The 13,242-nt window shown below is 35.5% G+C and overlaps 1 protein-coding gene across 1 annotated transcript in view; it reads right to left on the reverse strand.

Annotated features, from left to right (window-relative positions):
* TENM2 (teneurin transmembrane protein 2) overlaps window positions 1–13,242 on the reverse strand; it is a 1,791,425-nt gene that overhangs the window by 1,300,707 nt on the left and 477,476 nt on the right. Inside the window, exon 4 of the mRNA XM_044947351.2 lies at window positions 9,800–9,916. The gene's annotated coding sequence lies outside the window, so the exon portion shown is untranslated. The remainder of the gene's footprint in view (window positions 1–9,799; window positions 9,917–13,242) is intronic.

Genomic DNA, 13,242 nt, shown 5'->3' on the forward strand with positions numbered 1-13,242 from the left:
AGCATAAGCATTATTTCTTATCATTTTTACTTATCTTGAATAAGTACTTATGATTTTTTTGTTTTTTAAGTACACATTTTAAAAGTTAATAATAATAGACTTAAACATAAAAGCAGAATTATTTCCAATGAATAGAAGGTAGCTGTAAAAATAAATTTAATTTTTAAAACACTCCTAATTTCAAACTAGATATAGTTAGCTATGAAAACTCTGAATATGAGCCTGTCATCTTTTTTCCTAAAATACGGAAAAGAAGGGAATTGTTAAAATCATAGTAGCTATAAACTGAAATGCTCTTCCTGAAGTAATGGATATATCAGAGCAATTTGAAATGGGAATAACTTCCTCAGTGTTCTGTTTCCCTGTTTCACTGTCTTAGTATTTTACATTTACATGTCCTGTACCACTAGTGATACTCATTTTGCTTTTTTGATATTAATAATAGTGTTATAATAATAACAAAATAATTATGCTGTTGCTACTATTAATGATAGCAATTATAACAATAATTAAAATTTAAAAACTACAAAAATTAAAGTTGTTCCTATCAGCCCAACTCTGTTTTAAACACTTTTACACAGAATAACTAACTGACTCTTCCGAATAGCCCATAGGGAAACACTTTTACACATGGAAACCTGCAGCCCTAAGAGTTTAGTAACATGCTCAAGCTCAAAGGCTTGTCAAGTTGAAGGGCAGTTACTGATCAAACTTCAGCTCTAAGTCAGATAGACCTTGTGTTTGCCCTCATCATTTACTTGGCAATCCTGGGCAAGCCACTTTGATGTCACTCTGTCGAAGAAACTGAAACTTTCAGTGCAGTTGCTCAGTCGTGTCCGACTCTTTGAGACCCCAGGAACTGCAGAGGTAACAGTTAAACTATATTTTTCTACCATTACTTAGATTGGAATTCACCTTCTTAGTTTCTGCTGACATGACTTTTCTCATTTCATATAATTATTTTCCTTTAGGTTGTTGTGTGTGTTTTTCTTTTTTCTTTTTTTTAATGTAGGCCCTTTTTAAGTCTTTATTGTATTTGTTACAATATTGCTTCTGCTCTATGTTTTGGTTTTTTGGCCACAAGTCACCCGGATCTTAGCTTTCCCAACCAAGAATTGAACCTGTACCCTCTGCACTAGAAGGTGAGGTCTTATCTACTGGATCACCAGAGAAGTCCTTCTAATTGAAAAAATGAATTCACTAAATGTTTTGTGTGTGTATCTTGAGAGCATAGTATGTTAAATGTGGTAAAAAGTTTGTCTTTTTTTTTTTTTTTGGCTTTCTAAAGGTTCAGTTACATCCAAAGTATATGTTAGTGTTTCAAAAGAATGAAAGAAGTGATATGGAATTCAGAGGAAAGAGTTATCATTGTAGTTATCATCGTGGGCAGACACGTAAGGAAAGCACCAGAGAGTGGATGGCACAGAATGAGCCGTGAATAATGGCTGGGGTTTTGATAAGCGCACTGCAGAATAATAACAAGGCTGCTTATTGAGAGCCTATTACATACCAACTACAGTGCTAGACTTTCACTACAGCCTCTTCAAAACATTTACCACAACCTTATCCAGGAGTTGATATCATCTCGTTTTACAAATGGAGAAAGTGAGACTTAGATATTAAACCTTAGATATTAACCTTCTCAAGGTTAAATAGTTGACATGTGACAGGAGAAGGGTTCAAATACCACCCTCCTCTTCCTCTTTCTCCTCTTTTTTATTGACTTCTTATGGCTGCTTTTGCATTATGAGCTTTCAGCCTTTAACTGAGCAATTCCTTTTCCACACAGGGTTCAGAACTGAGGGAGATGGACTGAGTCTGACTTAAAAACCAGATGGGGGCTGGCTGAAGTCAGACTGGGTCCTTTCAGACCTTCTTCCCAAAGCTAAAATGAAACAATGTATCCACAAGGAAAGAAAAGCATTCTAAAGCCTTTGTGGAAGGATTTGCTCAAACATTCCAAAGACACCTAGTTCTAAATCTAGAACATAGTAATCTTTTGATATTCATCTTAGCTGAGGATCTTCCTAATATAAAGAACCAAACTGAGGATAATGTAGTTGGATGGCTAGGTCAGTTTCTGGATACCATCCAGGTTACAACCCAAGTCTATGAGAAATTTAAAAGTTTTATCCATATTTGTCTTATAAATCTACTCTTATTAGAACAGAAATGTGACTATAGAAAAGATTCAAAGCCCACTGATCCTTTTTACCAATCCCCAAACCTCCCCCATTCAGCTGGAAGGTTTACAGATATTGTTAAAAATCTGGATTTAGGAAACAAAATCCCTTTTCTGAGAAACTTAAAACCTTTCTCTGTGCCTCTGAGATATCAATGTTCTGCCTGGTCTTCTCTAGGAAACCAGAGCCATCTCTTGAAATGCAAACTTCAGGAAGGTAATTCTTATTAGAAAAAAAAAAAGAAAAGGAAGAAGCTATTTGGAAATTGTTGTTGTTGGTTAGTCACCCAGTCATGTCTTCTGACTCTCTGTGACCCCACAGACTCTATCATGCCAAACCTCCCTCTCCCTCTCCAGACCTCCCTCTCCCTCACCATCTTCCAAAGTTTGTCCAAGTTCATGTCCATTGCATCAGTTATGCCATATAGCCATCTCATCCTTTGATGCCCTCTTCTCTTTCTGCTCTCATTCTTTCCCAGCATCAGGGAGTTTTCCAATGAGGAAATTGTTAAAAAGTCTTTCCCATAAATATTAGTAAAAGCCATAGCCACCTTAGTAGATAACTTACTCTACATGCCACAAACATAATTTGGATTCAACTATTCTTTTATACGGAGAAGGCAGTGGCAACCCACTCCAGTACTCTTGCCTGGAAAATCCCATGGACGGAGGGGCCTGGTAAGTGTAGTCCATGGGGTCGCTAAGAGTCGGACACGACTGAACGACTTCACTTTGACTTTTCACTTTCATGCATTGGAGAAGGAAAAGGCAACCCACTCCAGTGTTCTTGCCTGGAGAATCCCAGGGACGGGGGAGCCTGGTGGGCTGCCGTCCATGGGGTCGCACAGAGTCAGACACGACTGAAGCGACTTAGCAGTAGCAGTAACAGTAGCAGTTCTTTTATAAGCTAGTAAGTTTTGCATTATTTTAATTGTCTCATGGCTAAAATTTTAAAACAAAAGCTGTAAGATTTGTGAGTCTGTAAGTTGATATGCATCCGTGTATGCATGTTACGGGCTTCCCAGGTGTGCTAGTGGTAAAGAACCCACCTGCCAGTGCAGGAGACCAAAAGATGGCAATTCGATCCCTGGATCGGAAAGATGCCCTGGAGGAGGTCACAGCAACCCACTCAAGTATTCTTGCCTGGAGAACCCCATGGAGAAAAGAGCCTGGTGGGCTACAGTTCACAGGGTCACAAACAGTCGGAAATGACTGACTGAACAGACTAAGCGTGTGTATGTTATAGATCTGTGATATTTTTATACTTTCAGATGATATTGCCAAATTTAATTTGTAAATATTTCTGTTTAATGTCTCAAAGACATAATTGTTTATAAAATCAAGTATACTCTGAGAAATATAATAGACTCTAACTAAAATGTTTTTCAAGTTTTACATGATCTAGGATAATCATCAGTAAATGAAAGCTAGTTTAAGTTTGTTGGTTTGATTGAAACAGGTATGCTTTTAGTGTTATCAACGTTAAACATACTACTTTTATTTACCTTGATTTACTAACAGTCAAATAAGCTCGTGTTATTTCTGTTATAGAATTTATTAGCAGAAAGATAAGATGATGGTCACTGTTAAATACCTCGTGAAATTTTCATGAGTAATCTGAAGATAATTGCTAAGAATAAGTAAATTAAGTGGATGTAAGTAAGATAAAAGTTTATAAATGAACTTTCAACAATAATTATGCCTTATGGCATGTCAACTTATAAGTTTCCAAAATATTTTTGGTCACTTGAAACCTTAATGCTATACAGATCTTCCTGTCTTAAGACGGGGCAATGCTCCAATAAACCCACTGAAAGTTGAAAATATAAATTGAAAATGCATTTAAATACCCCTAACCTTCCAAACAACATAGTTGAGCTTAGACTATCTTAAATGTGTTCAGAACACTTGCCTATAATTGGGTGAAATCATCTAACACAAAGCTTATTTTATAATAAAGAGTTGAATATCTCATGTAATTTATTGAATAGCATACTGAAAGTGAAAAACAAACAGTTGTGTGGGTACAAAATGGTTGTAAGTGTAGTGGCCGTTGACCCTCAGGACTGCATGGCTGACTGGGGACTGGGGGCTATGGTTCACTGCTACTGCTCAGCAACATGGAAAAGTATAGTACCACATATGCTAGCCTGAACAAAAGATCAAAATTCAAATTCGACATATGGTTTCTTCTGAAAGTGAATCTCTTTTGTACTGTCATAGAGTTTAAAAATCTTAAACCACCATAAGTCAAGAACTGTCTGTTCTGAGAGAAGGCAAATGATGACTATTCATCGAATATCTAGATCATTTCCAAATAAAACAAAATACTGAAACATCAATTATTGACCATAGGGTTATCCCCTTTTGGCTTCTCTTTATAGAGAAACTAAAGACATTTGCCACTCAAAAATCAAGACTCCTGGCACAGAGCAGTAAAAACCACGGATCACCTGATATCCACGTTCCCAGCGAAAATGGAACAAGGCGACTGCCTTGCGGTGTCAGTGCTCAAAAGGTCTTTTCCATTGTCTCCTTAGTGCCACGTGCTTACATTTTTGTGCATTTTCTTGGTGATTCTGCTATTTGAAATGACTCCTAAGCGTTGCAGTATAGTGTTGTCTAGTGATTTTAAGTGCAAAAAGGCTGTGAAGTGCCTTATAGAGAAAATACATGCTCTAGATAAGCTTTGTTCAGGGGAGAGTTATGGTGCTGTCGTCTGTGAGTTCACTGTTAACAATCAACGATATATAGTAAATAAGAAGTGTTTAAACAGAAACACACATAAAACAAGGTTACATATTGATCTGTTGATTGGTTGATAAAAATGTTGCAACCACAGGGCTGCACTGACTTAATGTTGACTCCCCCAAGGAGCAGCGGTTTAGCATTTACTAATTCAGTGTTACAGGCAACGTTATAGAACATGACTACCACAAATAAGGAGAATCAAATGTATTTATTTATATTCCCTCTGCTCTTGATACTTAATTCTTTGTATGACTATGACCTTATATTCGTACATTCTTTATTAAGATGCCTACTTTCGTTACCTATTTTCTATGGACCTGGGTATGATACACATGAACAAAACACACACATACACATACACATAACCATTTAAAGAGCTTAAGTATAATTTTTTTCCTTATTTACAACTTATATTGTATATGATGGTATTTAATTTATATTAAACTAAACTTTTAACAACATATAGTTATGTTTTAGTTTTTCAGTTAAATTGGATTCATTTATTTTCCTTTATTTCTTCAACACCTATTAAAATGCTTGGTTTTACCCCAATCCTGTTCTACTTGTTTATCTTGTTTTGCATAGTTCCAATGATATAATAAACATCTATAAAATACTTTTCTTTTTTTTTAAACTGTTTTGTAATAGAAAGCCAAGTCATTCAAAGGTATTTCATCTCAATGTACCAAACGAGGTACTTAAAAGTTTAAATAGCATTTAAAAATTTTATTGGTTCATGTTACAAACACCTCTTTGATACATATTGATATATTCATGGACTGAAAACTTAAATCTGCATCCAGTGAGAGTTGGCAAAAATGCTAAGTACACTAGTCCCATTTCAGCATTAAAAATTAAGTGACAAGAGCAGGAATTTAAACAAAATAATCCATAATTTAGAAAGTTATACAATTAATTAACTAGATCATAGCTTATCAGATCATATTCTTTACAGTAAAACATGGTTTTCTCTAGAATAATCCCATATTCTGGTCAAAAAATGTTCAGTTAGTGGATTGGTGTCTGGAGAAATGGATTAGACCCCAAAACTTGGTTCCCTTGAGCAAAATATTTAACCTCTTGGGACCTCAGATTTTAGGGTTAATTAAGATTTTATTTTCATGTTCAATAAAAGAATTTATGTTAAAGAGAAAGCATTTTTAAATGTGGTACATGTTATGCATTTAATAACTTCCTTTCTACTTTTTATCTATTCATAATTACTATATTAAAACACCATAAACATTATATATTAGTTCTGGTTATATAAGTTCTATGTTATTCTTAAATTTTCAAGAAAATATTTTGTGAAATATGTAACATTGCATGATTATATGTGAGAGAATGTGAAATATTTAAAGAAAACCTGTTGTAAATCTCACAATGTTAAGAAGCAACTCAAGCACATAATGTAGGGGGAAAAAAGTCTCAAAATGCACTCATCTTAAAGGTTAGATGCTGAGTATTAAAGGGTGTTTTTCTGCTGGCAAGAAAGGAAAAGGAAAAGGGAAAAAAAGAGCTCAGTGTAATATTTTCAAAATGGTGCTAATAATTTCAGTTCTTGCATAGAAGTATATCTGAAACTAGAGAGAAAAATGTTCTAATCTTATTTTTTAAAGAGATTTGGTCACTTATATATTCAGTACATACTGATTATTATGAACTATTTAAATGGGAAAGAAAGTGAAAAATGTCACTTCCCTTCTACTGATGGGGAATTAAATCCACACATTACCCACTGTAGGATGTGTAGCTGAAAACACAGCCTTCATGTAGGTCTGTTGATTTTCCCTAAATTTCTACCTACAGTAGCTTTTCATTCCAGTCACATCAGAAATCTAGAAACACTGGTTCTGCTTAGCCCTTATCTAAGACAATCTTTCAAAGTATAACAGTTTTTTTTCTATAATTTTAAAGTTGCTTCCTCTTTCATTTTCTTTCTTTCTTTTTTTTAAGCAAAAAAATAGCCAAAAGGCATATTTTTAGTGATGACAAAATCACATCTTGCTTTTCATCCTAGTCTGGTTGAAAGGAGATATGACTATCCTAGAACTATGAGAACCTCCATTTAAATCCCATGTATTTTATGAGTCCACCATGGAGTAAAAACCATCTTATACACTACCAGTGAAGCAAAAGGAGCTGCACAGAAACCTTTAAGGTAGATCCCTGGCCAGTAAAGCTGTATATTTTATACTGCTTCTTAGGAGCAAAAACAGTAGCATTTAAAACTTCAGGTATAAGCCAAAGGAAAAAAACATTGGTGGTCTAGGAGGAAAGTGAACACCTGGGGAAACACCAGTTTGTATTTATAAAGCCTCCTGTTGCCTGGGAAAGCTACTCTAATCCATTCTATTAGGGCTACAAATGACACTGAATGAACAGCAGAGGGCAGAGCCTTGTAGAGTCCTTTTCCAAGTAGGTAGGTATTAGTAATTGAGAACAGCTTTAATAGAATATAAAATATGATGCTAGAGAGTTACCGTGAAGAACTTTTTATCAAAGTTAATATTAATAGTAATTTTCTGAAAACTAAGTCTGGCCTCATTGAGGGGCTTACTATTCAGTCAAAATTCAAGACATTTTTGGTTGCAATAGTCAAGTATCAAAGTACTACCCTAACTAAATAATGGCAAAATCAAATGAGAACATTGAGAAAAATGTAATGGTTTTGCAGGCCAGCACACTAGGCAGACCACTGAAATCTGGAGACTTGCTTTCATTATCAAGGGAGTTCCTAAGAGCATGCAGGCATTTCTCCTTCTTCCCCCATTTACAGGCTACTTCTCATTATCCTCTGCCTGTTCCCTGAACACAACGTACCAAAGATTCATTTTCTCCAGAAATCTTAATCAAAAGATTAGATGATAAGGTTGGGAGGGTGAGCAAGAGAGAAACAGGGGACAACTGCTGGCTTCAACAAGGTTAGGAAAATTCTCTAAGAATCCTAAACACAGGCTTCATCCTCCTAGGTCCTGTCCCACCAAACTTACCTCCTCTAACTCTGCAGTGCTCTCTTCTGTCATTTGCTCTAGGAGAGGATGGATGGGCTAGCATAGGATATACCAAAGTCTTAGGTCTGTGTCACCATAAGGCCTCCTATTTCTTCCAAAACTGACAACTCTACATTTATAATGGGTTTCTACCACTTGGTGATTGTTCTTTAAGAACAGAAACAAAAATGGACTCAAGCTTCCAAGACAGAAAATGGAATCAGGAGATGATTCTGGGATAGGATGGTATCTGATCTGTGGGGAAGCAACCATGAAGTCAGAGATATGTTCTAACAAAATCAAGTTTCCTTGTACAACCCAGTTTGGATCTGACCTCCAAAGACACTAGGAACAAGGATGCTTCAGAGAAGCTTAAGGTGTGTTGAAATTTTTTAAATTGGATGCCTTTCTCAGAATCAAAGCATAATAAACTCCAAAAAGAAACCCTTAATACTCTAACAGAAGATTCTCCCCATCAGACTACACACCCAAGAAAACATGGGGTGGTGAGAAAACATGGAAAACCTGCAGTAGCATAAAGGTCTATTTCAAGCCAGCTGCTTGGACTTTAGTTTCTTTGCCAGCAAAATGGAGTTAGAACTGCTGATGACACTCATTTACCCCTGACTGTGTTGTTCATCTACCAGGGTAAGTACCTTATTGTATCATCTACTTTAATTGTTACTACAGCCTCATGAGATTTCCATTTAGGTGTTTTATATTATCTGCTCCATAAGTATGTTCTAAATTGACTGTTTGAACTAAGGCTTTCTGATGGCTGTATTTCAAATGACTCCTTCAAGAGGACATACCCATCATTACCCTCCCTTATTCCCATACCCACTCCCTTAGCCATATAAAACCTGTTCTTTACTCACTGCCTCACTTTCACTGAAAAATTTCTACAAGCCATAAAGAAAAACAAAGATTAAATCCAGATACCTCTTACATTTATCCATCGAATCATTTATGAGTCTCTACTGGACCTCCTCTCACACCTTGTTCTTAAACACAAAGTTTCTATACATACTCAAATCACTGAAATAAATCTGCAAACTGATGCTTTAGCTAAGTCAGATGCGCATCTCCAAATCAGAATTGCACAATGCATTGACTGTTCCCAGAGAACCCTTTAATTGTCCCACCCAAAGGTAAGCCATCATGGTACAAGGATTTAACTTGTAAAAATATAAAAGCAAGACTGAAAAGAGCAAAACGTTATAGAAAAATGGATACAGGAAACTCAAGAAAGCCTGAGGAAGGCATTTGATATATGATGCTGGATGCTGTAGAAATATATTGAGAATGCCAGTTCAGGGACAATAAAAGAGGAAGAAAGATTTTCTGGCTCCCTTTTCTCTTTCTGCCTGCACAGATTAACAATCTTAAACAGTTCTGATAAAGGGGGCCAAGTTTTTCCATCCAAAAGGTCTTTATACATGAGAATGTGATACTATGTGAGCCAGCTAATCACAACCACCACCTTTGATTTCCAAGTGTACATAGCGAATACCAAAAGTGTGATGGCCAAATTATTCTTAGAGGTCAGGGAATGAGAACTTGAGAGCTGGGGAGAGGTCCATTCAGGTAGATAATAAACAGATGCATGACTGAAGAATGGTAAAGTCATTCTCTTGGGTTGGGAAGGAGAGAGAATTTCTGATTTCAGAGAGAGAAAATGACAGTACAAATTACTTTTGTCCATAAGGGAAAAAGAAAAAAAAGTAAAAAAAAAAAAATAAAGAAAAGCCAGCTTTCTTACACAGAGCTGGAAAAGCCCTATTTTGCTCTCTATATGAAAGAACTTTGGTCAACAATGCAAACACAACTTGAGCAGAGCAAAACACAAAATTGTAGCTATGATTCCACTCACCAAATGGGTGGATCTTCAATATGCAATTCAGTAAGCTCTACAGGAGTGCTCCACAGCAAAGCCAAGTGATGAAGCAAGCCCCAGAATGCTTAGGCAATAAACAGCTGGATGTAACTGCTAAAAAAAAAAAAGAAGAAAAAAAGAAAAGAGATAAGATTTAAATGAGCACATAAAACAAAAAAAGAATAAAAATGCAAATAAACACCATATATCTTCAAAATATAGGCAAGTTGGAATCAGGAGCTAAATTTGTTTAATTGCACACCTTACCCTTTCAAAAATCTTTCAACAGAAGAATGTAAAATATGGTATAAAACATACTAGTTAGTTCATGTATTTTGACTATGGCACACCATTCTCATTAAGATACAATAATGTACCGATTTGTTATCCTTCAAATGTGGTGCTGCTTATTATATATACACTGAAATGCACAGTATTAGAATGGGAGAACAGTTTAAAAGCATCTTTCAAGGAATATACAGCTTTTAAGGCTGCTCTTCACATTTACAAATGATTTGTTTCATCTTGAAATGTACCATTTGTTCATCCATACAATTTAAGCATTATTTTGCCAGCTTTTGCAATCAAATACTTGCTAGTTGGCACCACAGGCAAACAGGAAACGGGACGTCCCCTGACTCCAACACAACTTGCTTTGGACAAATAAGCTAAGCTTTCCTTAAATAAAAATTAAGGTACAGCGGCACTTATTTCACAGAAATGTTGTGAAGATTAAAGATAAAAATCCACTAGAGCCTTTCACACGGTGTCACTACCACACTTGTCATCTGTGATCGTTGTCAGAGTTGTTATCACCACACTGAGGCCACAGGTTCCAAATCATCAAGGAAGATTTTGTGCTCATTTCCTAACAATTAGGAAATCTTTTTAAAAATTCACGCACATACCTCTGCCCCTTTAAAAAAAAAAAAAGTCCACAAATCAACTGAATTCGCAGAAGACATTCGCTCTACATTTAGGTTCCCTTCTCTCCTGGCAGTGGAACTGGGGCACTGGCGGAGATGCAGGGAGATTTCTTAAGTTTGCAAAGGGATTTCACAAATAACCCAAACATGAAAAGAGATCCACAAACAGAGAGAAGCAATAGTTGAAAACCAATGGTTTTGACTTCCCAGCTCTGTTTTAGTCATTCTCATTCCAGACCACTCCATGTCAAAAGGAGCACCCTGCCACCACCACCACCACCACCAATCAGCATTTCCCAGGCAGCCTGGAGAGCAGGAGAGCGGCTGGTCTGGCTGACCGCATCTCCAGTGCTCGGATGTAGCCACAGTTGGGTACCACTCCTGATCACCCTCCTCCCAAGGGCAAGTGGTGTTTTCATACTGATGGCTCTATCTTTCCTAACCACTCTGAAAAGCCTTCTGACCCTCCACAAAGGCTCCTGGTTGCATGGAATAAAGAACAGGTGTTAGCTTCCTGATCTTCCAGATAGGAAGAGGGCTTGCCACAGAGAAGGGGAGGGTAAAAAATTTAAACCACGACTGACATGTTAGAACTGTCTATCGCTAAGAAGCACAAGCTCATACAAGGTTCCTTAGACCCTTTGAGCTTCAATCTACTTATCTGTAAAGTGGGAGCAGGATCAAAACTCCTATGATTCAAAATTGAGAAATAGGGAAACAAAATGTTTCTGGAACACAGTAGGCATACAACACACATTCATCACAGTTTCTGCTTGTCTTGCTCTGCTGTTTTATCTTGTACATTGATCATCTGATTATAAGGAAATGACAGAAGTAGAATTGTCTGATCAAGACTAAGTGTCTTTAAAAGACGAATTGACAGGACCAGAGAGAATGATAAGACCTTGTGTCAACTTGCTTCAATTTTGTTCGGTTTTATTTTTTTTCCGGTTTTCAACCTGGCAATCAGAGCCCAGCAAAGCAATATGGTTCTTTGATTTCCTCTTTAGAAACTCTGCAGCCTTTATTGTCTTTATATCACACAACTTTAGCACTTAATTATATCCTACCTTGTAATAATTAGGTGTCCTTATAATCAAATCTGTTTACTCACTTGTGCAGTTCTGATCCTTTAATCTCTCTTGAATATTAGTTTTTAATGCTAATAAGAGCCACAATTTAACAATTTTATTACTAAATAAAATCGCAAGAATATTTTGAAGATTCACTAATGGGTGGACTCTAAAAATTAATTTTATATTTAGAAATAGTACCAAACCATAAAAGTAAGTCTCAACAGTAGAAACACATGGAGCTTGTCCATCTTCCCATCAACTAACTGTACAGCCTTGGGCATGTCACTGACCTCCATCTTTGGACCTGCAGATAACCCTGTACTTGAGTCAAATATTTTTTTCAGCTAGATTACCAACTTATTTCAAAAATTACTATAAGACATTTGTTAATTTTAGGCAAGAGATATGTTACTAGTTTTGTTATTTCAGATCATGTTAATTATAAATTTGAAAGCCTATTGCCTGAATGTAAAATAAAAACAAGCATGGTCAATGTACATACTACATTTGATACAGCACAATGATTAGTAAATCACTATGCTCTACAGTTAAACTGTTTGTGTTTAGCATATGACAAAAACACAACAGCCATGGATTCCAAGACAAATTTAGAAGGCCTATGTCCCTTAGACTCCTTCTGGGTAAAACAGGAATAATAGCAATATCTAACTAATAGGGTTTTTATAAAGATTAAAATGATAATTCTCTTATTAACTATACAGAGTAAATGCTAGCTATTATTTTTTTATTAGTGAATTAGAATTATATAAAATACTGGTTTCTGAAGTATCAAATTTACCTCATATTTTATTATATGCATCATGAATATATTTGTCAAATGGATAAATGGAAATGACTTTTTGATCAGTATATTTCACTTAGCAAATATTTAGAAATAAATATTGCCTTCAAGTATGGCAATATATTTACCAAATGTTATTTATTAGATTTCCATCTGCATTGATATGTTAGATAATATACCTATAGATTTCAATTAAAGATCTTATTAATTAAATTATAATACAACTGACTCAACCCAAACTTTATATTTTTTTCTAAAATATAAGTTTCTATTAGATTTTATATATGGGAATTTATGCAACTACAATGAAATCATATTCAAATTTACTTTTGAATATTCTTTTATAGTACAATTGTAAAAAAGAAGGTACAGTAAAATAAAAACAAAGACATTTAAAGTCATTCTAAAGCATATTAGACAGTGATAATACCTGCTTACATGTTAGTGAGCACCCTTCCAGACTTCTCTCTATAAATAAATACACATGGAATATAAAAAAAAATGTGCATAAACAGAACTATGCCATCCATCTATTTATTATAACAAATACTTTTTAGAAATGCATTTTCTAGGTTACTGATGGTAGTTAATCTGGGTCCACTGTTGATTCAATCAAAATATTTTCACTTTTCATTT

This window comes from Bubalus bubalis, chromosome 9 (genome assembly GCF_019923935.1).
Source record: "Bubalus bubalis isolate 160015118507 breed Murrah chromosome 9, NDDB_SH_1, whole genome shotgun sequence".
Lineage (NCBI taxonomy): Eukaryota > Metazoa > Chordata > Mammalia > Artiodactyla > Bovidae > Bubalus > Bubalus bubalis.